Source organism: Lathamus discolor (genome assembly GCF_037157495.1).
Source record: "Lathamus discolor isolate bLatDis1 chromosome W unlocalized genomic scaffold, bLatDis1.hap1 SUPER_W_unloc_1, whole genome shotgun sequence".
NCBI classification, from domain to species: Eukaryota; Metazoa; Chordata; class Aves; order Psittaciformes; family Psittacidae; genus Lathamus; species Lathamus discolor.
In genome coordinates this window covers 281229-308349 of record NW_027069096.1, presented here as the reverse complement: position 1 = coordinate 308349, position 27121 = coordinate 281229, and the positions used below count along the sequence as shown (strand labels likewise).

At 44.6% G+C, this 27121-nt stretch overlaps 2 long non-coding RNA genes across 3 annotated transcripts; one reads left to right on the top strand and one right to left on the bottom strand.

Annotated features, from left to right (window-relative positions):
- On the bottom strand, window positions 1-6088 carry LOC136006183 (uncharacterized). Its single transcript, XR_010609002.1, has 2 exons — window positions 5392-6088; window positions 1-1314 (listed from the first exon to the last, which is right to left on the bottom strand). It is a non-coding gene; the product is annotated as an uncharacterized LOC136006183 (long non-coding RNA).
- On the top strand, window positions 5364-27121 carry LOC136006182 (uncharacterized). Of its 2 annotated transcripts, XR_010609001.1 has the most exons (5): window positions 5364-6280; window positions 7871-8214; window positions 9117-14796; window positions 15518-15670; window positions 21806-27121. It is a non-coding gene; the product is annotated as an uncharacterized LOC136006182 (long non-coding RNA). The 2 variants fall into 2 exon arrangements; XR_010609000.1 differs by having other exon boundaries at window positions 9117-15670.

Genomic DNA, 27121 nt, shown 5'->3' with positions numbered 1-27121 from the left:
TCATAATCCAATTAAAATTTTATTAATTATAGCAAGTAGAATATGAGCAAAGACAGCGCTGGACGACAGGGGAGTCTGCGCTCCGCTAACTGCCGTCCTGAGCAGTTCAAACAGTCCCTTTTTATGCATCTTTACTTCGTGTTCATGAAGTAGTGGAGGTACTCTGCGCATGCTTCAGCTGTTGTTAGGGGGTCGTTTTCTGCCGAAGTGAGAAGTCTTCCTCTTTTGTCCCATTGTTGACCCCTCTACTCCTATGTCCTTTGTTCGTCTTATCTCTGCCATTTCCTGGAACATCTTACAGCTATCTTTAGGCAACATCTGCTATGTTTGCATAAGCGATAAGCGATTGCGGTTGGCACTGTTAGTCTATGTAAGCGATTGCGGTTATTGCCTAACCTTTACATTGGGCTTAACATAAATCTTAATAAACAATATCCTAATTCATAGTTTCTTACAATCCCCCCTTTTTCTTTTATCCTATTATTGTTTATTAGATGCTGCTTTCATTTTCAGAATTGTAAGCCAACCTTTTTCCACACTCCCAACATTTATCATAACACTCACAAGGTAATTCCTTACAATCACAGGTATATATTTTTTTTACGTGGCATGACACATTCACAACAATCTTCATCCTCATCAATAGATACACTCTTATATTTTACCCCAGATCTCGTAGTTAAAATAAGCAGTTTAGCTATGTCAAACTGTTCTCTAATAAAGTGTAAAATATAGCGTAATATACAAGGCCCAAATATAAGTCCCAAAACCAATATAATAAGTGGTCCTGCTAAAGCAGACAACAAAGTGGTTAGCCAAGGTGAAATATTAAATCAGTTTTCATACCATGACCTGCCCGCCTCACTATCTTTCTTACGTTGATTTAACCTTTTCCGGAGTTCTACATAAAGGTTGTACAGGGAATTCAGGTTGTCCCGCCCCAGTGAAAGTGGTTATCACTTTGGATGTTTCCCAGGATATTAATTCCCACTTTAATGGTTCATGCGGGTTTCCATTTGCTTGGGTTATTATCAATAACCAAACTAACGGTATACCAGGAAAAAGGGTGTCTGTCAATTTTGCCAATTTAAGTATGTTTTTACCAGTCCTGGGGAAGTTCGGCCATTGCTGGTTTTGCATCCCATTGTTCTGGTTTTTTTCTCCACAGTTTATTCCTCCTCTGCCTCGCCCGTCGACTCAGTTGCTTCGAGCCACGGGGTGTACCATCTTCTCGGCAGCAAGGGAATTCTTCAGGAGAACAGCTGTTTCGGGCTTTCTGCCTGTTTACATAGGCTTCCCACTTTGCAGCCTTAACTAATGGGGCAAAGCAAGATACAGTTAGTACTTTCCTTCTACACTTTATAATCAAAATTTCGGCTATAAAGGGGACTGGTTCATTGGAGTGGTAACAATAATATTGAGGGTTTATTCCTTTGGCAAAAATCTCCCACCACTCATGGGATTCCCAAATAATTTCTTGTTTTAGACTCTAATTGTTTTAATTTCCACTCAGTGAGAGTTCTTTGGATTTTCCAACACTGTGTGCAAACTCCTATTGGAGGGCATCCACATTCACAGTGTGTCCACCATTTATCCTGACATACCTTACACCTAAAACAAGCAAATGGATAACAATTGCAATTCAAATTATTACACCTAATTCGTATATCTAGAGTACATACATTATTTACATCAGCATATCTTCTATATTCACTATTGTGTGGTTGCATAAGTTTAGCAATTTCCTTCAACACACTTTGTACGCTTCCATATATAAAAGAAAAGGAGAAATAATTATAGCAAATATAAACAGCAATACACACTTTATACCAAAAGATAATGCGGCAAAATAATTAAATAAAGTCTCTATCATTACGTTCTCTTTTCAGGGTTATCTTGGTGTCCCCTGGAGTACTGATTACTTTCCAGTGGGGTCTCGTCACTGGGCCTTTAATGCCACTGGCTCCAATATTTTCTGGCCGTTAAACAAATAATGTCCCAAATATTTCACTTTTTCCTCCACAAATTGTAACTTTTCTTGTGATACCCGTAGGCCCTTTTGTGCAAGAAAGTTTAGAAGTCGAATGCTTTCTTTTCTTACATCCTCCTTATTATTCCCTGCTATGAGCAGATCATCTACATACTGTAACAGCACGTTCCCCGTTTGTACCTGGTATTCTTTTAAGAGCTCTTCCAGGTATGTTTGTAGCCCATATCCCTGGGAATACCTGATCCAGTATATCTTCAATCTGACTTCTCCCTCGACATGATTAGTGATCAAAATTAAGCTTTTAACATCTCTATATACTGTTGGTCCTTTACTTTTAAAGTGATCTCGCCTCCTTTGAAAGTAATGGTTGCTCCCAAGTGTTCTAACAAATCTCTCCCCAAAAGAGCTTTTGCAGAGTTAGGCATATACAAAAACTTATGGATGCCCCATTGCTTTCCCAATTGATATTTTAGTAGTTTACAAAAATAAGCCTTTTCACCTTGGCCAGTCGCCCCTTTTATCATCATATAATCGTCCCCAATGGTATTAAAGCTTTGTTTAAAACTGAATACATTGCACCTGTATCAACCAAAAATTCCATTATAACCAGTGGATCTGCTAGGGAAGATTCCCCTGGTCCCGTCAGCCTAGTTCCAATTCAGTCACCCGAGCCACCCCATGGCACTCCCACCAGGGCAGTCTCACTCCCAGCGTCCAAACTCCTCATAGCACTCACACCGATCCGGTTCCACAGAAGAGGAGGTCACTCCCCCACTTCTGTCCGACATTCGTCCTCCACCAGTTTTAAAGCAATCAGCGCAGCCGTGGCTGTAGCACGACCCAGCTTTTTCTTTTCTACCTATTTCCAATTCCTATACACTCTCCATGCTCAAACACAGGAACTGCGGCAGCTTCCCTCCTTTCCCCTTTTGTTTTCCCTTTTTTATTTATTTACTTATTATTTTTCACAGGTGCTCACCCTGCTCTGCAGGGGTTACAGATGCCTGCCTCTGCAACAGCACTTCTGGTTTAACCCCTTCTTAACCCTGAATGTGAATGTGCTGCTTGTTGCCAGTGACAGCAATTTCCTCCTCCCTATCAATACCTGATAGGACAGAGGCAGAGGGTGCTCCTCTCGGAGGTACCTGTGATATATAATTTTCTTGATGACTGTCCCAATGTCACAGGCTGAACAACATCTCTCCAGCTTAGCTTTCTGGTTTTCCAAAACCAAAATTAGGGATCTGGCAGAGTTATATTAATTTCACATTCTGTCTGCCACTCCAGGTGCTTTCTTAAAGCGAAACATATCTGCATACATTACTTCATTGCATTTTCCTGGCCACCTCAAAACCAACATAAATTGTAAAAAAAAATGCATTAGAATTCAGAGTTCCATTTTTAGGCCATTTTTCCTGATTTTCCAAAGTTTATAAAGGCCACCATTGATTACAATATTTTACCAATGTTTTCTTGTTTACCGAGCCCCCAGAAGAACCTCCCAGTTCTTTCCAATGTGCCAAAATGTAACCCAATGGGCTTTTCTTCAGAATTCCCTTGTTTTGACCGGCTCCCATTTCAAACAATCTCTTACAAATCTCTATAGCTTCTCTTTCCCAGTGCTCTGCAAATGCACTTAAAATATGAGAGCACTTACACACAAGTTTTATGATATTCTCAGGGGATTCAGTAAGATAGTATCTCTGGGTTCTGCAGATCAACTCCCCTGTCATTAGAACATAGTTTCAGTTCCAGCAAAATTTACACTGCCCTAGTATCCACAGCAGGTTCCACTGTTCAAAACTTATTATGCACTCATATGTCAGGTTACGAAGGTTTTCCTAATATCCCCCGTTGATTGTCCCAAAAAGAGAGACATTAATTGTTGTATTCCCGTTTTATTTTTTCCTTTGTAACCACATCTTCTCAAATTTTCTTTGATACCTTTTATAAACCCTTTCTCAGTTTTCCATTCTAACTTCCCGGAAGTCCGCCAGGATTTTGTGGCTTTTCTCCACAAAGTAATCTTTTATTTCTGGTCACCGATTAGATAATTATAATTTTCTACCTGGCAGTGTTTTGTAAGACACCCCGAGCAGTATCTGCCCCACCGCTGTCCTGAGTGGCAATATCCACGTGAAATGCCATCCGTCACATACAGTTACACTCCTACAAGGCACATACTCTCACAGGGCATATAGGAAATTCCCTTGCCTTTGTATTTCGTAAAGTTATCCACTGTGGGAGGGGTAGCCGGACCTTCCCCCGCTTTCTAAGCTGCTTGATGGTTATACACAGACAAGACACAGGACAGAAAAACATAAACACTTCGTCCGTCTCCGGCCGCTCCCCTCGCGGAGACACGGAACCGCGGATTAGGACTCCACACTCGCTTCGTAGCTTCGCTACGTCTCAGTCACACAGAAACACATGGGATCCCACACACTCACGCTATGGTTCCGCTTACCCTTCTCCTGCTTCCTACACGGTCATTAGCAGGTCCGTCCTGGCTCCCAAAACCTGGGATGCAGCGAAATCCGGGCTCGCCCGATCCGCCTCCAGGATCGCTTGCAGCCGCGCTATCGGTCGACAAGCCCCCCCAGCTTGCAAGCCCTACCTGCCACGGGGAACTCCGCTGTGCGCCAGACGGCTCTGCACGCCTTACCAGCAGCCCCGGGCCACGCGTACGCCTTACAGGCCCCCCAAAGTACCTAAATTCCAAGCATACCGCCTCTCCGCAGCCGGCGCAGGTCGCTGTCTGTCCCCGCAGTGAGCGGATGAGAAGCGGAGCTCCTCCAGGCAAGCGGCCTGGGGGGGGGGCTTAGGATATCCGCTCCTCACCCCATCCTGCAGCCGAACAGAGGCCTCCTGCCTGGCTCGCCAAATTGATACGCGGATTGACTCCACAACTCGTTAAAGTTGTAAAGTAGGTATGCTTTATTCAGCGCTGAGGTGCATGGGGATCGTTCCTCCAAAGTATGCACACCCAGGGTCGTTTTTCCTTTACATTTATTCCCTTATGCCTATACATACAATGGGTACCCTTCCCATGGGAGTCGAAGGCTTGCTGCCCTTCGCCCCCATCTTCTGGAATATCTCCGAACACGCACTCACTCGCTCCCCCTTGTTCCTGGCCCAGTCCCTCGCGGGAGATGGGAACCGCAGTACTTAAGGGTCCACACTCGCTTGGTTCAGTATATCGAACCTCTCATTCGTTATATTCCAGGAAACCCAATCCTGCCCGAACGGTAAACCCGCGAACAACTCTGCCGTGAACAATTTCACTCTGCAGATCTGCCGTGAACAATCTCACTCTGCAGATCTGCCGTAAACCAATTTTCACTCTGCAGACCTCCGCCGCGAACTATTTCGCTCTGTGGAAAATTTCGCAATATACTTACGCGTCCTGCGTCTTCGTCCGGACTCTCGTGCACAGAATTTTTATGGGATTTTACCGGTTTTTCCTTTGCTCATATTCTAGCATTTAGGTTCGTCGGTAAGGATGAGGTAAGCTGTTGGTCGCGGGGCCGCGAAATGTCGCGGGGCGCCTCCCCGGAGGACCAAAGCCCACCGTTCCTAATCCGAGTCACGGCACCAGAAATTGTTATAAATTGAGACCACAACGGATCATAATCCAATTAAAATTTTATTAATTATAGCAAGTAGAATATGAGCAAAGACAGCGCTGGACGACAGGGGAATCTGCGCTCCGCCAACTGCCGTCCTGAGCAGTTCAAACAGTCCCTTTTTATGCATCTTTACTTCCGTGTTCATGAAGTAGTGGAGGTACTCTGCGCATGCTTCAGCTGTTGTTAGGGGGTCGTTTTCTGCCGAAGTGAGAAGTCTTCCTCTTTTGTCCCATTGTTGACCCCTCTACTCCTATGTCCTTTGTTCGTCTTATCTCTGCCATTTCCTGGAACATCTTACAGCTATCTTTAGGCAACATCTGCTATGTTTGCATAAGCGATAAGCGATTGCGGTTGGCACTGTTAGTCTATGTAAGCGATTGCGGTTATTGCCTAACCTTTACATTGGGCTTAACATAAATCTTAATAAACAATATCCTAATTCATAGTTTCTTACAGTAATAAATGAAGATTTGAGTCTCTGCATCAGCTTGAGTCAGTGTCGTGAAACGCCACAAATGGCGCCCACCATGTGGAGCATGAAAAGCGATTAATTGTCGATCAAGTGGCGTGGCTCAGCCAGACTGCTTGCTGAATGTAAGCAAAGGTGTACGCTGAAAGGAAGCGAATTCAAACCGTACGGATTGTCTCTCACAGGACGGGGGTAAGTGGCTGAGAATTATGGGGTCTGCTTTAACAAAGGAACAGGGAAATATTTTATAAGTTTTTGCTATGGTTCTTAAGCAGTATGGGAAAAAAGTTGACAAGGAAGAATTGAAAAGTATCCTTCTCTGGGCACCTAAAGTCGATCCACCTATTGATTCCACTAATATTTATACCCCGGAGATTTGGGACAAAATTGGTGTTAATTTGTGGGACTGTGCTACAAAAAATGATGAAATTGCCGCCACTTTATTGGGCTCTTGGTGAACTATTTCTGAAACTTTGAAAGTTCATGCCGGCTCACAAGCACAGGGGGCAGAAGCGGCACCTTCGGCTCTCTTACCACCGCCCTCTTTGCCGGACTCTGCTGTGAGGTCAAAAAATCAGTCTGCTGTTGTTGCTCCTGTGGTTCTGCCACCTGATAGTTCTGATGCTGACCTGGATGGTCCTTTTAACCCGGAGCCTGTGGATCCAAAAAAGGAGCCTGATTTATATCCCCCAGATCCTTATGACAAATGGGCAGCTGTAAAGGGAGAAGTGAGACGGGCGGGGGATGCAGATGGAATGTGTGCTTTCCCTGTGGTGTATCTGCCGGATCAAGACCCGCGGTGGGGAGGTCTCTCCTATGCTCTTATCAAAGATATCAGGCGAATGGTGACAGACCATGGTCTCGGGGCCCCATATACAACTCATTTGATACAGTCTCTCTGTGATACTTATGTGTCTGAATTTTGTGTTTCAATTATTGTAATTGTGTGAAGTGTGCTTGTGGGATCACTTGCGTGTGTGTGTGTATTGAGGGCAGACAGTGTTCTGTGTATTTTTTGTTGTCGGGTTCACATAGAAGTTTTTAACAGGGGACATAAAAAAGCAGTGAGGCCCCTTTAGTTTGATAACCATGTTCAAAAGAAGCTGCCCTCCTATTTGGCTCCCAGTGATCCACTGGTGGAAAGGCCAGGATGGACATCGGAGCTGTGGAGTGAAGAAAAAAAACCCCAACCCTTTCAATCTATAGAAGTATTGGGGCAGTTTGTAGAGACACCACAAACAAAGCCTAAAGAGCACCTGCAACATGCTGGGCACATGGGAGGAGCCCTGCTTAGTGTGTTTAAAGTAACCTGGGGGTGAATCCAGGACTTGGAGGAACAGATCAGTTGAAACAAGAACTGCTAACTGAAAAAGTGAGAGGGGTAGTGCAACCACAAGCTTTATCAGCCATCACCCAAGCAGCATCAGGGTGGCAGAAGAAGAAGAAAAAAAACCGAGATGAGGCAGACCTGAAAAAGGAAGGAGCCAGGGTTAGGGTTAGGGTTAGGGTTAGGGTTAGGGTTAGGGATAACCTGCCTGGCCCTTTAACTCGGGTAATGACACAGCAAACTACTTGATTGTTAACACTTTGCAGTTTACTTCTGCATCTGCTTCACATTGCTTTTGCATCAGAATGCCTCTGCTTTAAAGAAACACTTCAACTAATTTTCTTCTCAAGAACTGATAATGTGTGTGTGTGTGCGTGTGAGCGCGTGTATGGGGGGTGTGTGTGTGTGGGGGGGGGGGGGGGTGTGTGTGTATAATTGTGTCCTCCTACCTACAGGTCCATTGCAGCTGCCTGCAAAGTTTGTCAAGCCTTACCATGGACAGCCCGGTGGAAGAACTCAATGCTTCAGCTGCAGGAGCTGACCGTGAATACCCCGAGCAGAATGAGATAGAGGAAGAGTGTCCTGGGTTTACCAGTAGCCGTTTTTCTCTTTCTTAGTAGCTGGTGCAAGCTCTGTGTTTTGACTTCCAGCCTGGGCAGAGAGCTGATAACACCGATTGTTTTTAATTGTTGCTAAGTAATGTTTACCCTGACTAAGGACTTTGTGAGTCTCATGCTCTGCCAGGGACGAGGCCGGGAGGAAGCAGAGACAGGACACCTGACCTAAGCTAGCCAAAGAGGTATTCCATACCACAGCACGTCATGCCCAGGGAGGTAACTGGGTGTTACTCAGAAGGGCATGGTCTCTCTTCGGGGGGGGGGGGGTGTCGAACTCATTCGGCAGTGGTATTGTATTCTCTTCTCTTGTTATTTTCTCTTATCAATATTATCATTGGTGGTAGCAGTAGTGATTTGTGTTATACCTTAGTTACTGGGCTGTTCTTATCTCAACCCGTGTGAGTTACATTCTCTTGATTCTCTTCCCCATCCCTCCAGGAGTGGGGAGATGGGGGGGGGGGGGGAGAGGAAAGAAAGAGGGAGAAAAAAAAAGGGGGGGGGGAGTGAGTGAACGAGCTTTGTGGTTGGGTTTAAACCATGACAAAGAGAAAAATGAATGACTGCAAAACCTCACTTGGGGGCAACTGAAAAGTAACAACTTGAATATGTGTGCTTGTAAACTAGCTATTATTAGAGGTTGTGATTTTGTGCATAAACCACCTGTATTTACTGGCCAGTTGCTAATAAGAAACTACATTTTGTATTGTATAGATTTGTTCCTCGTAAAAGAGATGTCAGAGCATGCAAATTTGCTGTAGCTGCTAGAAAATGCTAAGGCAAAACCTAGAAAGATTCTAATATGATGGTAGTGTTATAAAGCAGGTATTGATAGTAGATATATAAAACAAAAAAGGCGGAGTTCAGGATTAACCCCACAAGAATGCATAGCGAAAGCTTGTTATGTTTTGGATATTTTAAATTGCTGGACGGAGGATGGACCTCCTATACAGTGCCATTTTGGGGGGGGTTAAGGATTTTGAACACAGGAAAGCTCATCTTAAAGTATGTAATCTTGAAACTCATGAATGGGAAGTCCCGTTCCCTTTAATAACCTAGGGATGAGGGTATGCTTGTGTTTCCACAGATAAAGGACCTTGTTGGGTCCCTGCATGATGGGTTCATCCTGCCTTGTCTTCTGTCTCTTCATCACAAGATGACTGACCCTACCGTGATGATGCAAAGGGTTAACCGATGTACAGGGGGTTTAGGGTTAAGCCACTTGCCTGACAATGTTACTGCTTGTTCATGCTTATCGTACTCGCTGTGTATGCTAGAACAAGATATAAAGACATGGCTATTGTTAAAAGGTAGGGACCGTAACTTGATTCCTGTCCTTTGGATGCCTAGGCTGGCTGAAATTGGTTCTGCGGTTTGGACAATGACCAAGCCTCCAGGGAGCATGAATAACGACTAGGGGTGAAAAGTTCAGGCTCAAGGAAGGCTCCTTTACTTCATTTTTTGACCCTTGCCCACTATCACCAGGAGGCTCTGCTCAAGCACAAAGGACCTTTTAGCTCATTATAATACAAAGCGAGGATAGCACATGAATATGTATAGGTATGTTGTGCAACCTCATGCATATGTATAACCTTAGAGGATAAATGTAAAGGGAAAACGAGGTGCACATGCCTTTGGAGGAGCTATCCCCCATATGCCTCAGTGCTGAGTAAAGCATTTGGCGAGCCAGCCAGGAGACCTCTGTTCAGCTGCAGGATTGGCTGAAGGGTAGACATCCTAGGCGCCCCAGGCCGCTTGCCTGGAGGAGCTCCGCGTCTTGTCCACTCACTGCGGGAATAGACAACAACCTGTGCTGGCTGTGGAGAAATGGTATGCTTGGAATTTAGGTTTGTAATTTAGGGGGCCTTGGAATCTAGGTTTGTAATTTAGGGGGCCTATAAGTCATACGCTTGGCCCCGGGCTGCTGGTAAGGCGCACAGAGACGTCGCGCACAGCGTAATTCCCCTTGGCAGGTAGGGCTTGCAAACAGGTTGGGAACTCATCAACCAATAGAACGGCCACTAGCGATCCTCGGGGTGGATCGGGTAAGTCCAGGGACTCGTTGGCCGGTGGGGTGGCCATGAACCAGGCGAGTTCCAGGTCTCTGCTGCATCCCTAGTTTTGGGAGCCAGGCCGGACCTGCTAATGACTGTGTAGGAAGCAGAAGGGTAAGTGGAACCACTGTGTGAGTGTATGGGATCCCTGTGTGCAAGAATTCTGTGTGTGGCTGAGACATGGCATAGCTATGAAGCGACTGTGGAGTCCTGATTTGCAGTTCTGTGTTCTCCGTGAGGAGAGTGGCCGGAGACGGACAAAACGTATTTGTTCTACCTCGTATTCTCATTTCTGATTTAAACAGTGGAGGAGGAGTAGATGAAAGTAAACCGTGGCTAACGTGGGGGTTAAGAAGAGTTCCCTCTCTGCGCCCCAGTGGATGTATAAGAAAAGTATAACCTCTAATATTTGTGGTCCTATTCTTGAGACCTGGACTTTGCACTCAAAGAATTATAGCCTCACATACAGGTGCATAATAACTTTTGAACAGTGGAACCTGCCGTGGATACTAGGACAGTGTAAATTTTGTTGGAACCGAAACTATTATCTAACAGCAGAGGAGTTAATCTGCAGAACCCAGAGATATTATTTTACTGAGCCCCCTGAGAATATCATAAAACTTGTGTGTAGGTGCTCTCATATTTTTATAAGTATATTTGCAGAACACTGAGAGAGAGAGGCTATAGAGATTTGTAAAAAACTGTTTGAAATGGAAGCCGGTCAAAGCAAGGGAATTCTGAAGAAAAGCCCATTGGGTTGCATTTTGGCATATTGGAAAGAACTGGGAGGGTCTCCTGGAGGCTTGGTAAATAAGAAAACATTAAGATATTGTAAGCAATTATAGCCTTTATATACTTTGGAAGATCAGGAAAAATGGCCTAAAAATGGAACTCTGAACTATAATACATTGTTACAATTAATGGTGTTTTGAGGGGGCAAGGAAAATGGGATGAAATAATGTATGCAGATATGTTTTTCACTTTAAGAAACCACCCAGAGTGACAGACTGAATGTAAGATTAATATAGCTCCACCAGATCCCTTAAATTTGGCTTTGGAAGAGGACAGGGAAAAAATGAAAGTTAAGATGGAAAGATGTTGTTTAGCCTGTGATATTGGGGAAAGATATTTAAAGTTAAAAAGTAATAATCAGGAAGATAGGTTGGAAAATTATGTATCACAAGTATCTCTGAAAAGAACATCTTCTGCATCTGTCCTATCTGATATTGATAAGGAGAAAGAGATTGCTGTCACTGGCTACAAGTGGTGGATTCACAGAGTTAAGAAAGGGTTAAAACAAAAGTGCCATTGCAGAAGCAGGCATTTGCAGCCCCTGCAGAGCAGAGTGAGCAGCTATGAGAAAAATAAATAAATAAATAAAAAAACCCCACACAAGGTAAAGGTAAACCAAGGGGGATTGCCATGGGGAGGCTCCCGTGACTGAATTGGAACTAGACTGACAGGGACCTGGGGAATCTTCCCTAGCAGATCCACTGGTTATAATGAAGCTAGGGAACAAAGAAAAGAAAGTGGAATTTTTAGTTGATATGGGCACAACGTATTCAGTTTTAAACGAAGTTGTAATGCCTTTGGGGGATGATTATATTATGGTAAAAGGGGCGACTGGCCAAAGTGAAAAGGCTTATTTTTGTAAACAATTGAAATATCAGTTGGGAAAGCAATGGGGCATTCATAAATAAAGCTCTTTTGGGGAGAGATTTGTTAGAACACTTGGGAGCAACCATTACTTTCAAAGGAGGTGAGATCACTTAAAAAGTAAATGACCAACAGTATGTAAAGATGTTAAGCTTAGTTTTGGTTATTAACCACATAGAGGAAGAAGTCAGGGAAGGTATACTGGATCAGGTATTCCCAGGGGTATGGGCTACAAACATACCTGGAAGGGCCAAAAATGCACCCCCGATACAGATTAAGCTCAAGGAGGGAAAACAGCCAGTCAGGATTAAACAATATCCCCTGAAGAAGGAAGATAGGAATTTGCCCAATAATTGAAAATTTCCTACAATTAGGACTGTTAAAGGAGTGCCAGTCTGATTTTAACACCCCTGTTCGTAAACCTGACGGGCCATACCGAGTGGTACAGGACTTACGAGCTGTTAACAAAATAACTGAGGACCTTTACCCTGTGACAGCAAATACATATACCCTATTAACATGAAGGGTTTGCCTTTACCTGAAGCAGGAATAATCCAGACTGTCTTCCCCAGCAAATTCTTTATGTGCACCACAGGAACTTTATTCCCATCTTCAGTATGTAAAAGTTCTGACTGTGCTGCGTCACCCCTGTTGGCAGATCCTCTGGTGTTGACCAACCAGATGGCTTTTGCTAAATGTGTATCCTAATGTTTGAAAGTCCCACCACTCATTGCTCTCAGTGTGGTTTTTAACAGCCCATTGTACCATTTGATTTTCTGAGAGGCTGGTGAATGGTAGGGCATGTGATATACCCACTCAATGCCATGCTCTTTGGCCCAAGTGTCTATAAGGTTGTTCCAGAAATGAGTCCCATTGTCTGACTCAATTCTCTCTGGGGTGCCATGTGAGACAAGGGGGAAACAAAATCACAAAATGGAATATATAAACCTTTAGAATCAATTTTAAGTAATGTTAAGTTGGGTTAATGGGTGCAGACTTTGGATCCATGATTATGGTGTTCTGGTAAGACCGCTATATGAACTGTTGAAAGGAAACCCTCCCTCTTTAAAATGGACTGATACAGCAGAGGGGGCTTTTAAAAAAATTAAAAACAGAGCTAATGAGAGCTGCAACTCTGTGGCTTCCGGATGTGACTAAATCCTTTAGGCTATATTCCTATGAAGAACAGAGAATAGCCTTGGGGGTCCTTGCTCAGAAACTAGGACCATGCAGAAAGGCAGTGGCGTATTTTTCAAAACAGCTGGATGAAGCGAGCAAAGGATGGCCTGGATGCCTAAGGGCTGTGGTGGCGGTTGTCATGAATATTGAAGATGCTTGCAAATTCACCTTGGGACAGAATTGGTAATTGGGTTGGTCTGGTAAGTGTACGCAAGGTTTGGAAGCCTTCCGTAAATCGAGATTGGAAATCTCGTGGGTAAAGGCGTATACCCGGCTGCTAGCGTCCGTTTGGTATACACCCACAAGAAGCAGGGGGCCTCTTGTGGTTTGGGTCCTACAAGACGCAGGGGGTTTTTTGTGGAAATGGTTTTGGATCTTGTTGGTATTTGATTTATTTTGTGGCTTGTTACATTAAGGATTTTGGTCGTGTGATTCGGTATTGGTGACAGGATGCTATAACTGTGTTATTAACTGTTTGATAGAATTTTAGTCTCTGTCTCAAGTGTTGTTACTGTGTGGAGTGTGTCTGTGGGATCCCATGTGTGTGTGAATATGAGACTGATAATGGAAGATCAGCAGAGTGAAGAGATCTTGAAAAATAATCTTTTAGGGTGCATTTTGGCACACTGGAAGGAACTTGGAGGGTCTCCTGGAGGCTCAGTAAATAAGAAAACATTGGTAAAATATTGTAACTGATGGTGGCCTTTGTATATTTTGGAAAATCAGGGAAAATGGCCTGAAAATGGCCTAAAAATGGAACTCTGAACTATAATACATTGTTACAATTAATGTTGTTTTGAGGTGGCAAAGAAAATGGGATGAGGTAATGTATGCAGATATGTTTTTCACTTTAAGAAACCACGTGGAGACTGAATGCGAAATTAATATAGCTCTGCCAGATCCCTTAATTTTCGCTTTGGAAAAGGACAGGGAAAAACTGAAAGTTAAGATGGAGAGATGCTGTTCAGCCTGTGATATTGGGGAAAGATGTTTAAAGTTAAAAAACAGTAATCAGGAAGATAGGTTGGAAAATTATGTGTCACAGGTACCTCTGAGAGGAGCACCCTCTGCACCTGTCCTATCTGATATTGATAAGGAGGAAGAGATTGCTGTCACTGGCAACAAGAGGCAGATTCACATTTAGAGTTAAGAAAGGGTTAAAGTAGAAGTGCTGTTGCAGAGGCAGGCATCTGCAGCCCCTGCAGAGCAGGGTGAGCAACTGTGAGAAGAAAAAAAAAATGGGAAAACAAAGGGGAAAAGGAGGGGAGCTCCAGCAGCTCCTGTGTTTGAGCCTGGGAGGAGGGATGTTGGGCAGAGGTGGGGGAGTGGGTTCTTCTTCTGTGGAAGCGGATCGGTGTGCGTGCTATGGGGAGTTTGGACATTGGAAGTGAGACTGCCCTGGGTGGGGGGGCAGTGCCATGGGGTGGCTCTGGTGGCTGAATTGCAACTAGACTGACGGGGACCTGGGGAATCTACCCTACCAGATCCACTGGTTAAATTAAAACTAGGGACTAGAGGAAATAAAGTGGAATTTTAGTGGTTACAGGAGCAAGTCAATTGGTATTAAATGAGAGAGAAAAGAATTCGTTACAGATGTGGGAGCTACTGGCCCCCAGGGAAAAAAAAAAAAAAAAAAGAAGAGAGGCATTCTTTCTGAAACCTTTAAAGTACAAATTGGGAAAACAAATAGGAATGCATAAATTTTTATGCATGCCAAATTCTCTAAAATCTTTATTAGGGTGAGAAGCAACATTTAAAGAAGGCAAAATGGAATTTAGAGTTAAACTCAAAACTGCAATTAATTGATTATTTTTATCTGTAATTCAGCAGAAAAGCAAACAGGAGGACCTCCCTGAAATAGAAGAAAACCTTAATCAGGTATATCTGGGAGTATGGGCATCTCAAGTTCCAGGCAAGGTGAAAAATGCTTTGCCTCTTAAAGTGTAAATAAAAAGGGGGGGGGGGGGCTTGCTCAATTAGAATAAAACAATATCCCTTAAAATTAGAAGATCAAAGGGAATCAAAAATCATTGATAAATTTTAAAATATAGATTATTAATTGAATGTGAATTGGAATATAACACTCCTATCTGGACAGTAAAGGAATATGATGGAAAAAGTTGCAGATTGGCTCAAGATCTCAGGGCAATCAACAAAACAGCAGAGGATATTCGTCCAGTAGTAGCTAATTTGTATGACATTGACTAAATTGAAGAATAATAAGAAATGGTTTGCCATCCTGTATTTAAAGGACGCTTTCTTTTGCTTACCATTGGCCAAAGAAAGCCAAAGTTATTTGTTTTGAATGGGAAAATCCTGACACAGGAAGGGAAACTCAATTAACTTGGACAGTATTACCTAAAGGGTTTAAAACAGTCCAGCAATTTTTGGAAATCAGCTAGCATGAGAACTAGAATCATGGAAGCCACCTACTCAGAAAGGACTCTGTTACAATATGTGGATGACCTATTAATTGCTACAGAAACAAAGGAAGAATGTATCCAGTGGACAGTGGAATTATTAAATTTTCTGGGACTGAATGGTTATCTGGTATCCAAATGAAAGGCCCAACTAATCCAAACCTGAGTTTCCTACCTAGGATATGAAATAACAGGAGGACAGACAGAACTTGGAGCTGCTAGAAAAGAAGCCATTTGCCAGACTCCATGACCGTCGAACACCGAGGAGCTCCGGGCATTCCTGGGAATGACTGGATGGGTGCAGACTTTGGATCCATGATTATGGAGTTCTGGTAAGACCACTATATGAACTGTTGAAAGGAAACCCTCCCTCTTTAAAACGGACAGATACAGAAGAGGGGCTTTTAAAAATTTAAAGAGCTGCAACTCTATGGCTTCCGGATGTGACTAAATCCTTTAGGCTATATTCCTATGAAGAATAGAGAATAGCTTTGGGGGTCCTTGCTCAGAAACTAGCACCATAGAATCATAGAATCATAGAATGGTTAGGGTTGTAAAGGACCTCAAGATCATCTAGTTCCAACCCCCCTGCCATGGACAGGGACACCTCTCACTAAACCATCCAACACAAGGCTTCATCCAACCTGGCCTTGAAGACCGCCAGTGATGGAGCACTCACAACCTCCCTGGGCAACCGATTCCAGTGTCTCACCACCCTAACAGGAAAGAATTTCCTCCTTATATCCAATCTAAACTTCCCCTGTTTAAGTTTTAACCCATTACCCCTTGTCCTGTCACTACAGTCCCTGATGAAGAGTCCCTCCCCAGCATCCCTATAGGCCCCCTTCAGGTACTGGAAGGCTGCTATGAGGTCTCCACACAGCCTTCTCTTCTCCAGGCTGAAAAGCCCCAACTTCCTCAGCCTGTCTTCATACGGGAGGTGCTCCAGTGGCCCTCCTCTGGACTTGTTCCAGCAGTTCCATGTCCTTTTTATGTTGAGGACACCAGAACTGCACACAATACTCCAGGTGAGGTCTCACAAGAGCAGAGTAGAGGGGCAGGATCACCTCCTTCGACCTGCTGGTCACACTCCTTTTGATGCAGCCCAGGATACAGTTGGCTTTCTGGGCTGCGAGCGCACACTGCAGCCGGCTCATGTTCATTTTCTCATCAACCAACACCCCCAAGTCCCTCTCTGCAGGGCCGCTCGTAATCTCTTCTTTGCCCAGTCTGTAGCCGTGCCTGGGATTGCTCCGACCCAGGTGTAGGACCCTGCACTTGTCGTGGTTGAACTTCATAAGGTTGGCATCAGCCCACGTCACAAGCGTGTCAAGGTCCCTCTGGATGGCATCCCTTCCCTCCAGTGTATCAACCGGACCACACAGCTTGGTGTCATCGGCAAACTTGCTGAGGGCGCACTCAATCCCACTGTCCATGTCAGCGATGAAGATGTTAAACAAGACCGGTCCCAACACCGATCCCTGAGGGACACCACTCGTTACCGGTCTCCAGCCTGACATCGAGCCATTGACCACAACTCTTTGTGTGCGGCCGTCCAGCCAGTTCTTTGTCCACCGAGTGGTCCATCCATCAAATTGATATCTCTCCAATTGAGAGATAAGGATGTCGTGTGGGACAGTGTCAAACGCTTTGCACAAGTCCACGTAGATGACGTCAACTGCTTTACCCTTATCCATCAATTCTGTAGCCCCATCATAGAAGGCCACCAAATTGGTCAGGCAGGATTTCCCCTTAGTGAAGCCATGCTGGCTGTCACCAAGCACCTTGTTGTTTTTCATGTGCCTTAGCATGTTGTCCAGGAGAATGTGCTCCAAGATTTTACCAGGCACAGAGGTGAGACTGACTGGTCTGTAATTCCCCTGGTCTTCCATTTTCCCCTTCTTGAAGATGGGGGTTATATTTCCCTTTTTCCAGTCATTGGGAACTTCACCTGACTGCCATGATTTTTCGAATACGATGGCCAGTGGCTTAGCAACTTCATTCGCCAGCTCCTTCAGGACCCGCGGATGGATTCCATCAGGTCCCACGGACTTGTGTGCGTTCAGATTTTGAAGATGGTCACGAACCAGATCCTCTCCTACAGTGGGCCCCAAGGTCTTCATTCTCACAGCCCCTGCATCTACTTTCTATGAACTGGGTGGTGCAGTCAGAGCCTTTGCCAGTGAAGACCGAGGCGAAGAAGTCATTCAGAACCTCAGCCTTCTCCAAATCCTGCGTAGCCAGTTCTCCCAAAAGCTTCCTCAGGGGGCCTATTTTGTCCCTAGTCTGTTTTTTGTTTGCTACGTACCTGTACAATCCCTTCCTATTATCCTTAACATCCCTGGCTATGTTTAATTCTAACTGGGCCTTAGCCTTCCTAACCTGGTTCCTAGCTTCCTGGACAACATCCCTGTACTCTACCCAGGCCACCTGTCCTTGCTTCCATTTTATATAAGCCTCTTTTTTCCTTTGAATTTTCCTCAGCAGCTCCTTATCCATCCAAGGAGGTCTCCTGGCCCTCATGCTGCATTTCCTTCTAGTTGGGATGCAGCACTCCTGAGCTTGTAGCAGGTGATCCTTGAATATCAACCAACAGTCTTGGGCCCCCCTGCCCTCCAGGGCTATATCCCATGGAACCTTACTAAGCAGGCTCCTGAAGAGGCCAAAGTCTGCTCTTTTGAAGTCCAGGGCAATGAGCTTGCTGCACGCTCTTCTCACTCTCCTGGGGATCTCAAATTCGACCGTCTCATGATCGCTGCATCCAAGGCTTCCCTGTAGTACCACATTCTCAACAAGCCCTTCCCTGTTGGTGAGCACAAGGTCAAGCATGGCACCTCTCCTTGTCGGCTCCTCTATTACCTGCAGAAGGAAGTTGTCTTCCACACAATCGAGGAACCTCCTGGATTGCTTGTGCCGTGCAGTGCCATCGTTCCAGCAGATGTCAGGGTGGTTGAAATCCCCCATAAGAACAAGGGCCTGCGAGCGTGAGGCTTTTCCTATCTGTCTGTAGAGTGCTTCATCCACAGGTTCTCCTTGATCAGGCGGCCTGGGACAGATTCCCACAGTAATGTCTCCCACAGCTGTTTTCCCTTTAACCCTGACCCACAAACTCTCTGTAAACTGCTCACCTGCCCCCAGACAGAGTTCCATACTCTCCAGCCTATCCCTAACATAAAGGGCAACTCCCTCTCCCCGCCTGCCAGGCCTTTCCTTTCTAAAGAGCCTGTAACCTTCCATTCCAACACTCCAGTCATAGGAGCCATCCCACCATGTTTCTGTGATGCCTATTATATCATATCCCCGTAGATGTGCACACATCTCTAATTCCTCTTGTTTGTTCCCCATGCTACGGGCGTTTGTATAGAGGCATCTGAGACGAGCTCCGATTGAAGCCGGCTCGTTGGCTGGAGCAGCTGGAATATATCTACATTGTTCCGAGCATTTATTATAGGTGCTGGCAACTGACTGGTTGTGTTGGGATGGAATGATGCCCCCATCCCCCAACACATCTAGTTTAAAGCCTCCTTGACCAGTCTGGCTAGCCTCCTACCAAAACTGTTCTTCCCCTTCTTTACCAGAGCAGCTCCACATAGACCATACAGAAGGGCAGTGGCATATTTTTCAAAAAGCTGGCTGAAGTGAGCAAAGGATGGCCCGGATGCCTAAGGGCTGTGGCGGCGGTTGTCATGAATATTGAAGATGCTCGCAAATTCACTTTGGGACATAAGATTACTGTGCTAGTGTCCCATGTGGTATCAGCAGTCCTGGAAAAGAAAGGAGCCCACTGGTTATCTCCTTCATGGTTTTTAAAATACAAGGCCACCCTTGTGGAACGGGATGATGTAGAAATTGTGATCACTAATGTTGTGAATCCAGCATCCTTTACAGGAACAACTGACAGAACTACTAAAACACAACTGCTTAGCCACCATAGAGACTGTGTATTTGAGACGACCAGACTTGAAAGAAAAACCTCTGGAAGATGCTGATTCTTGGTTTACTGAGGTAGTAGCTTCATGAATGAAAGCAGGTGAACGAAAGGCAGGATATGCCATTACCACCACTTCACAGATAATAGAAGCTAAACCTTTACCAGCAAACACCTCTGCCCAGAAGGCAGAAATAATAACATTAAGGAGATCCCTGGAATTGGCTAAAGATAAAAGGATAAATATTTGGACTGGTTCTAAATACGCATTTGGTGTGGTCCATGCACATGGTGCTATCTGGAAAGAGTAAGGACTTTTGAACACACAAGGGAAACAGATTAAACATGCTACAGAAATTCTACAATTACTAGAAGCTGTTCAGCTACCTGAAGAAGTAGCTATTATGTACTGTAAAGGACATCAAGGTGACTCTGATCAGGAATTTGGAAATAATTTGGCCAATTTTGAAGCCAAACGAGCAGCTGAACAATCTCAAATCATGTCCTTAATCCCTGATGGCAAACTAACAATTGAGAAATCTAAACCTAGGTATTCAAAAGAGGATAGAAAATTGATTCAAGATCTAAAGGGAAAGGAAAATAAAGAGGGTTGGGTTCAAATACCTGATGGGAGAATTGTAATCCCCTATAACCAACTCTGGAAGTTAGTTCAGGACGAACATAATAAAACTCATTGGGGTAGCAACTCTTTGCATGAATATTTAGACAAACAAATTGTAGGAAGGAATCTATACACCACAGTTCAATTAGTGACAAAACAATGTCAGCTATGTCTTAAGAATAATCCTAAAACTGAAAATAGAAATCAAATTGGGACAATTGTGAGAGGAAGTTATCTGGGACAGCAGTGGCAAACAGATTTTTCTGAATTATCAAGAAAAGGAGGTTATTGATATTTGTTGGTGTTAAAGGATGCTTTTTCAGGCTGGCCAGAAGCATTCCCTTGTAGGATAAATAATGCAAGACAAGTGATTAAAATATTATTTAATGAGATCATACCTTGTTTTGGAGTACCAGAGGCAATTTCTTCAGACCGAGGTTAACACTTTAGTGCAAAATTGTTACAAGAAATTAGCAAAAAAATTAGAAATTGATTGGCAACTACATGTTCCACACAGGCCTCAGGCCAGTGGGCAAGTAGAAAAGATGAACCATGTGATTAAACAGATTAGTAAAATATGTCAGGAAACAAATTTATATTGGTACCAAGCTTTACCACTGGCTCTATTAAGAATTCTAACTAAACCTTCGTCAAAAGAAGAGGTTAGCCCATTTGAGATTTTGTATGGAAGACCATATCAGTCCCAGTTTACAGGAGAAAGTATTCAGGAAGTGGGGGAAGGCTATCTCTGACAGTTTCTGATCCATCTGGGAAAACAGTTAGAGGAGATAAATAAGAGAACAGTAGGGACAAGAGCACGAGGTCTGGATTATTTGATTCACCCTTTCCGATCTGGAGACTGGGTTTATGTTAAGAAATTTTCAGGAGATCCTCTACAGGAGAAGTGGAGCGGACTGTACCAGAGATTACTGACCACCTTTACAGCAGTGAAGATAAAGGAACAACCTGCTTGAATACATTACTCGAGAATAAAGAAAGCACCAGAGCCAGAGAAGAAATGGCAGATCGAACCTTTAGGACCCTTGCGTATGAAATGTCATAATTTGGACTCATGATAACTGGAGCACAAGCTTGGGACCAGAACTTATACCTGAAATTAGTGCAGAATGTCACTAAGATTTTCAATCGTAGTGACTGTTGGGTGTGTGCACAGTTGCCTAAATCAGGAGAAAGCCTGGATCTCCCATTAATTGGAATTCCAATTCATAACACTCTCATGGACAAATTCGTGGGTGAACACTAGAAATCTGTATGCGAAGGAAAGTTTAAAATTTGGAATAGTTAATCTTAATCCAAGTAATAAATATTACACCTGTGCACAAAGATGTATTACACCAGGAACCTGGGTAGGAAATCATGCTTGTTCAAATGCCACAGATGTAGGTCACCATTCAAAATGCAATCATACTATTAATATAGATGGTATCATAGTTCAGTGGTGGCCCATTCCTAAAGGGAAAGGATGGTATTGGTTATGTGGAGAAAATGCTTACAAGATTCTACCCCCCAACTGGAAAGGAGCATGCACCTTAGGTGCTGTAATACCCAATTTTACTATTATCGACAGGTATCCTTCCGGGGCCTGGATTAGAAGTTTTGCTAAACGGATTAAGCGAGGATTTAACCCTATTATTGAACGGCACACTGCATTTCATAGTTTTATAAGAGGGCTAATTCCATCTTTAGGAGTAAGTGAATTAGAAAAAGCAATTGTAAATATCTCAGCAACTATAGAGGAAATGGAAAATAAAAACACTGATATAATCCAGGCAGAACAACAAGATATAACCAGCCTATCTAAAGAGGTATTACAAAACCGAATGGCTCTAGACATGTTATTGGCATCACAAGGAGGGGTTTGTTCCATAATCAATGAAAGCTGTTGTTCCTATATAGACCAAAGTGGCAGAATTGAAACAGATCTGGAGGAAATTTGGAAACAATCTAAGATATTTCATGAAACGGCCATGGATGACACCTCCTGGGGTTTTGAAGAGATATGGAAAAGGTTAACTTCATGGTTACCCAGTCTCTCCTGGTTAAGGCAAGTGGTTGCAGGAATATTGACGTTAATTACTTTAATATTAATTACTTGTGGTATGATACAATGTTCCCTCTGGTGTTGCAAACGATCTATGATAAATTATGAAGATTGGAAAAGAAATGAAATTAAGCACCAAGTAGAAACAGGAAATTATTTCAAAAAGACTTTTGATGGCAATGGTAACATATAAAATGTTGCAAAAGAATTTGCAAAAGGACAGAAAAAGGGGGGAGTTTGAGACAAGGGGGGCACCAAATCACAAAATGGAATATATAAAAACCTTTAAAATTAGTTTTGAGTAATGTTAAGTTTGATGGCTTTGTAACAGTAGCAGTGGAAAATTACTGAGGTGCAGGATACATGGAGAAAAAATAGAGTACAGCTAGAGAACATACTGAGAATTCCCACACGAGATAAATTGTTATAGTTGACAGAGTTTTAAGAAAAACAGTCTAGAAAAACAGGACATAGGGATAAGGAGTATCTGGGAACGGCACGTGTCCAGGATGGGCTTCCAAACCTTGCGTACGCTTACCAGACCAACCCAATTACCAATTCTGTCCCAAGGTGAATTTGCGAGCATCTTCAATATTCATGACAACCGCCACCACAGCCCTTAGGCATCCAGGCCATCCTTTGCTCACTTCATCTAGCTGTTTTGAAAAATACGCCACTGCCCTTCTGTATGGTCCTAGTTTCTGAGCAAGGACCCCCAAAGCTATTCTCTGTTCTTCATAGGAATATAGCCTAAAGGATTTAGTCACATCCGGAAGCCACAGAGTTGCAGCTCTCATTAGCTCTGTTTTTAATTTTTTTAAAAGCCCCCTCTGCTGTATCAGTCCATTTTAAAGAGGGAGGGTTTCCTTTCAACAGTTCATATAGCGGTCTTACCAGAACACCATAATCATGGATCCAAAGTCTGCACCCATTAACCCAACTTAACATTACTTAAAATTGATTCTAAAGGTTTATATATTCCATTTTGTGATTTTGTTTCCCCCTTGTCTCACATGGCACCCCAGAGAGAATTGAGTCAGACAATGGGACTCATTTCTGGAACAACCTTATAGACACTTGGGCCAAAGAGCATGGCATTGAGTGGGTATATCACATGCCCTACCATTCACCAGCCTCTCAGAAAATCAAATGGTACAATGGGCTGTTAAAAACCACACTGAGAGCAATGAGTGGTGGGACTTTCAAACATTAGGATACACATTTAGCAAAAGCCATCTGGTTGGTCAACACCAGAGGATCTGCCAACAGGGGTGACGCAGCACAGTCAGAACTTTTACATACTGAAGATGGGAATAAAGTTCCTGTGGTGCACATAAAGAATTTGCTGGGGAAGACAGTCTGGATTATTCCTGCTTCAGGTAAAGGCAAACCCACTCCTGGGATTGCTTTCGCCCAGGGACACAGATATACTTGGTGGGTAGTGTGGGAAGATGGGGAAGTCTGATGAGGACCTCAAGGGGATTTGATTTTAGGGGAAAACAATGAACTTAACTGTATGCTGTTGCCTGCTGTGTAATACTGTTATAGCCCATCAATTAGATGTCTTCAGGTCACCAGCAACTGGCCCTGACTTCCCTCCAACCATCATCCCAACAGAGAATGAATTTTGATAGAACCAGACAAGTTCTGCAGTATCATCAGCAGGCAACTATCCAACACTACACGCGGCCGCCTCTCCTGCTCTGAAAGACTTACAAGAGATGAAGCCCGACATTATGGGCCGAATGGACTCAGCAGCTTTACAGGGATTGGTCCATGCACTAAGGAATGATCTCTATATATATATCTGTGTGGTTGTGTATATATATATATGTATGTATATATATATGAGTGATGGTATATTGAAAATGGGATCTGAACATGACATGAATGGTATGGAATAAGGGGTGGGTACTGTCCTGGGTTAAGCAGTAGCAGTCATTTTTCTCCTTCTTAGTAGCTGGTGCAGTGTTGTGGTTTTGACTTTTAGCCTGGGAACAACGCTGATAACACCAATGGTTTTAGTTGCTGCTAAGTAATGTTTACTCTGACTAATGAGTTTCTGAGTCTCATGCTCTGCCAGGGAGGAGGGGAAGCCAGGAGGAAGCAGAGACAGGACACCTCACCCAAGCTAACCAAAGAGGTATTCCATACAACAGCACGACATGCCCAGTGTATAAACTGGGGGCAGTTACCTGGAAGGGATGGATCACTGCTCTGGTCGGCCTGGGTATTGGTTGGGGGGTGGTAAGCAGTTGTATTCTCTTCCTTTATTATTTCCCTTGTCATTACTATTATTGGTGGTAGCAGTAGTGGTTTTGTGTTATTCCTTATTTACTGGACTTTTCTTATCTCAACCCGTGGGAGTTACATTCTTACGATTCTCCTCCCCATTCCTCTGGGAGTGAAGAATGGGGGGGGGGGAGTGAGCGAGCGGCTGCGTAGTTCTGGGTTGCCGGCTCGGCTTAGACCATGACACTACTTCATTCCCGTCTTTCCTGCTGTCCTGGTTTTAGCAGTAGCAGTCATTTTTCTCCTTCTTAGTAGCTGGTGCACTGCTGTGGTTTTGACTTTCAGCCTGGGAACAGCGCTGATAACACCGATGAATTTAGTTGCTGGTCAGAATGTTTACTCTGACCAAGGACTTTCTGAGTCTCATGCTCTGCCAGGGAGGGGGGAAACCAGGAGGAATCAGAGACAGGGCACCTGACTCAAACTAGCCAAAGAGGTATTCCATACCACAGCACGTCATGCCCAGTATATAAACTGGGGGCAGTTACCTGGAAGTGCTGGATCACTGCTCGGGTCAGGCTGGGTATCGGTTTGTAGGTGTTGAGCAGCTGTATTCTCTTCCCTTGTTATTTCACTTAATATTATTATTGGTGGTAGCTGTAGTGGTTTGTGTTATACCTTAGTTACTAGACTGTTCATATCTCAAAGTTACATTCTTTCGATTCTGTTCCACATCCCTCCGGGAGCAGGGGGGGAAGGGGAGGAGTGAGAGACTGGTTCTGATTTATGGCTGGGCTTAAACCACGACACCTCCCTATCTACTTCCGTTCCTTCCTTCATTCCTTCCTTCCCACTTTCTTTGCATCTTTCCTTCCTTCCTTTTTTCCTTGCTTCCGTCATTCTTCCCTCCCTCTCTTCCTCCCTCCCTCCCTCCCTCCCTCCCTCCCTCCCTCTCTTCCTTCCTTCCTCTCTATTACCTGAGTTTCTTGGCATTGCCTGAAACAAGGCTTCCCATCTGGAAATGTGGGCCTCCAAAGAGGCACGCCCAGTATGTAAACTGAGAGTTACCCAAAGGGCTGGTTCACTGCTCAGTCAGGCTGGGTATCGGTTGGTGGGTGGTGAGCAGTTTCATTCTCTTCCCTTGTTATTTCCTTTGTCATTATTATTATTGGTGGTAGCAGTAGTGATTTGTGTTATACCTTAGTTACTAGACGGTTCATATCTCAAAGTTACATTCTTTTGATTCTGTTCCCCATCCCTCCGGGAGCGGGGGGGGGGGAAGGGGAGGAGTGAGAGACTGTCTGGTTCTGATTTATGGCTGGGCTTAAACCATGACACCTCCCTGTCTACTTCCCTTTCTTCCTTCCTTCCTTCCAACTTTCTTTGCATCTTTCCTTCCTTCCCTTTCTTCCTTTTTTCCTTGCTACCGTCATTCTTCCCTCCCTCTCTTCCTCCCTCCCTCTCTTTCTTCCTCCTTCCATTCCTGCCTCCCTCTCTTCCTCCCTCCCTCCCTCTCTTTCTTCCTCCTTCCATTCCTCCCTCCCTCTCTTTCTCCCTCCCTCTCTTCCTTCCTTCCTCTCTCCCTCCCTCTCTTTCTTCCTCCTTCCATTCCTCCCTCCCTCTCTTCCTCCCTCCCTCTCTTCCTCCCTCCCTCTCTTCCTTCCTCTCTATTACCCGAGTCTCTTGGCATTGCCTGAAACGAGGCTTCCCATCTGGAAATGTGGGCCTCCAAATAGGCACGCCCAGTATGTAAACTGAGAGTTACCCGAAGGGCTGGTTCACTGCTCAGTCAGGCTGGGTATCGGTTGGTGGGTGGTGAGCAGTTGCATTCTCTTCCCTTGTTATTTCCTTTGTCATTATTATTATTGGTGGTAGCAGTAGTGATTTGTGTTATACCTTACTTGCTGGACTGTTCTTATCTCAACCCGTGGGAGTTACATTCTTTCAATACTCCTCCCCATCCCTCCAGGAGCAGGGTGAGGGAAGAAGGGGGGGGGGAGTGAGAGAGTGACTGCATGGCTGATTTACGGCTGAGCTCAAACCACGACAGTTCCTTTTGGCGCCCAACATGGGGCATGAAGGGTTGAGATAACGACAGATCTGACCGGAGTGTGTCTAATTGTATTTGTGATAAGCATTCATTGTTTTGTATTAACAGTCACTCGTCACAATGCTGATTTATTGGCTCTCAAAGTTGTTGCTCTTGATCTCACGGTTTCAGCATGTCATACCTTACAGCTGGTATTCACTGCGTTAGTGTTTATCAGATGGGGGCTTGCGCTAAGGTTCTTGTGTCATTGTACTTTATGGTAATGACTTGTAATACGGGTGGGCTCCGGCAGCAGGGCAGGATAGATGTGGCCGTGGACTTGTACCTGACCATCCCGCTGCTCTTCACCGTCCTGGCCCTCGTCCTCATCTCCGTCTTTGTGAGGCTGTGGGGAGCTGAGGGGGAGCGGCCCTGGGAGCCACCGGTGGCCTAACTGGCCTAGGAGAGCAGTCCCAGGGACCAGGAGGGTGGGAGGGAGCAGCTGCTGGTGGAGAAGGCCGGGGCGGTCGAGGGGAAGGAGGCAGTTGCTGAGCAGCCGGAGAAGACGGCAGATGAACCGGGCCCCGTGGCCGAGCCCAGCCCCATGGTGGCCAAGAGCATCCACCGGCAGCTGCCCACCGAGCCCCATGAGGATGCAGAGAGCAAGATACCACCTTTGGGAGCCTCATCCGGGTCCCGCCTCAGGCACCCGGGACAAGTGGAGGATGCAAGAGACAATGCAGCACTTTCCAGCAAGGCAGAGGAGGAAGATCTGAGCAAATAAACAGCTAAAGAACAGTTAACATTCTGCACTAACAATTGGTTTCAAACTATATAATGAAAATACAGATGCATATCCATTTTTACAGATCTTAACAAATAAATTTCTTGTGGTTCTGTTGTTATACCA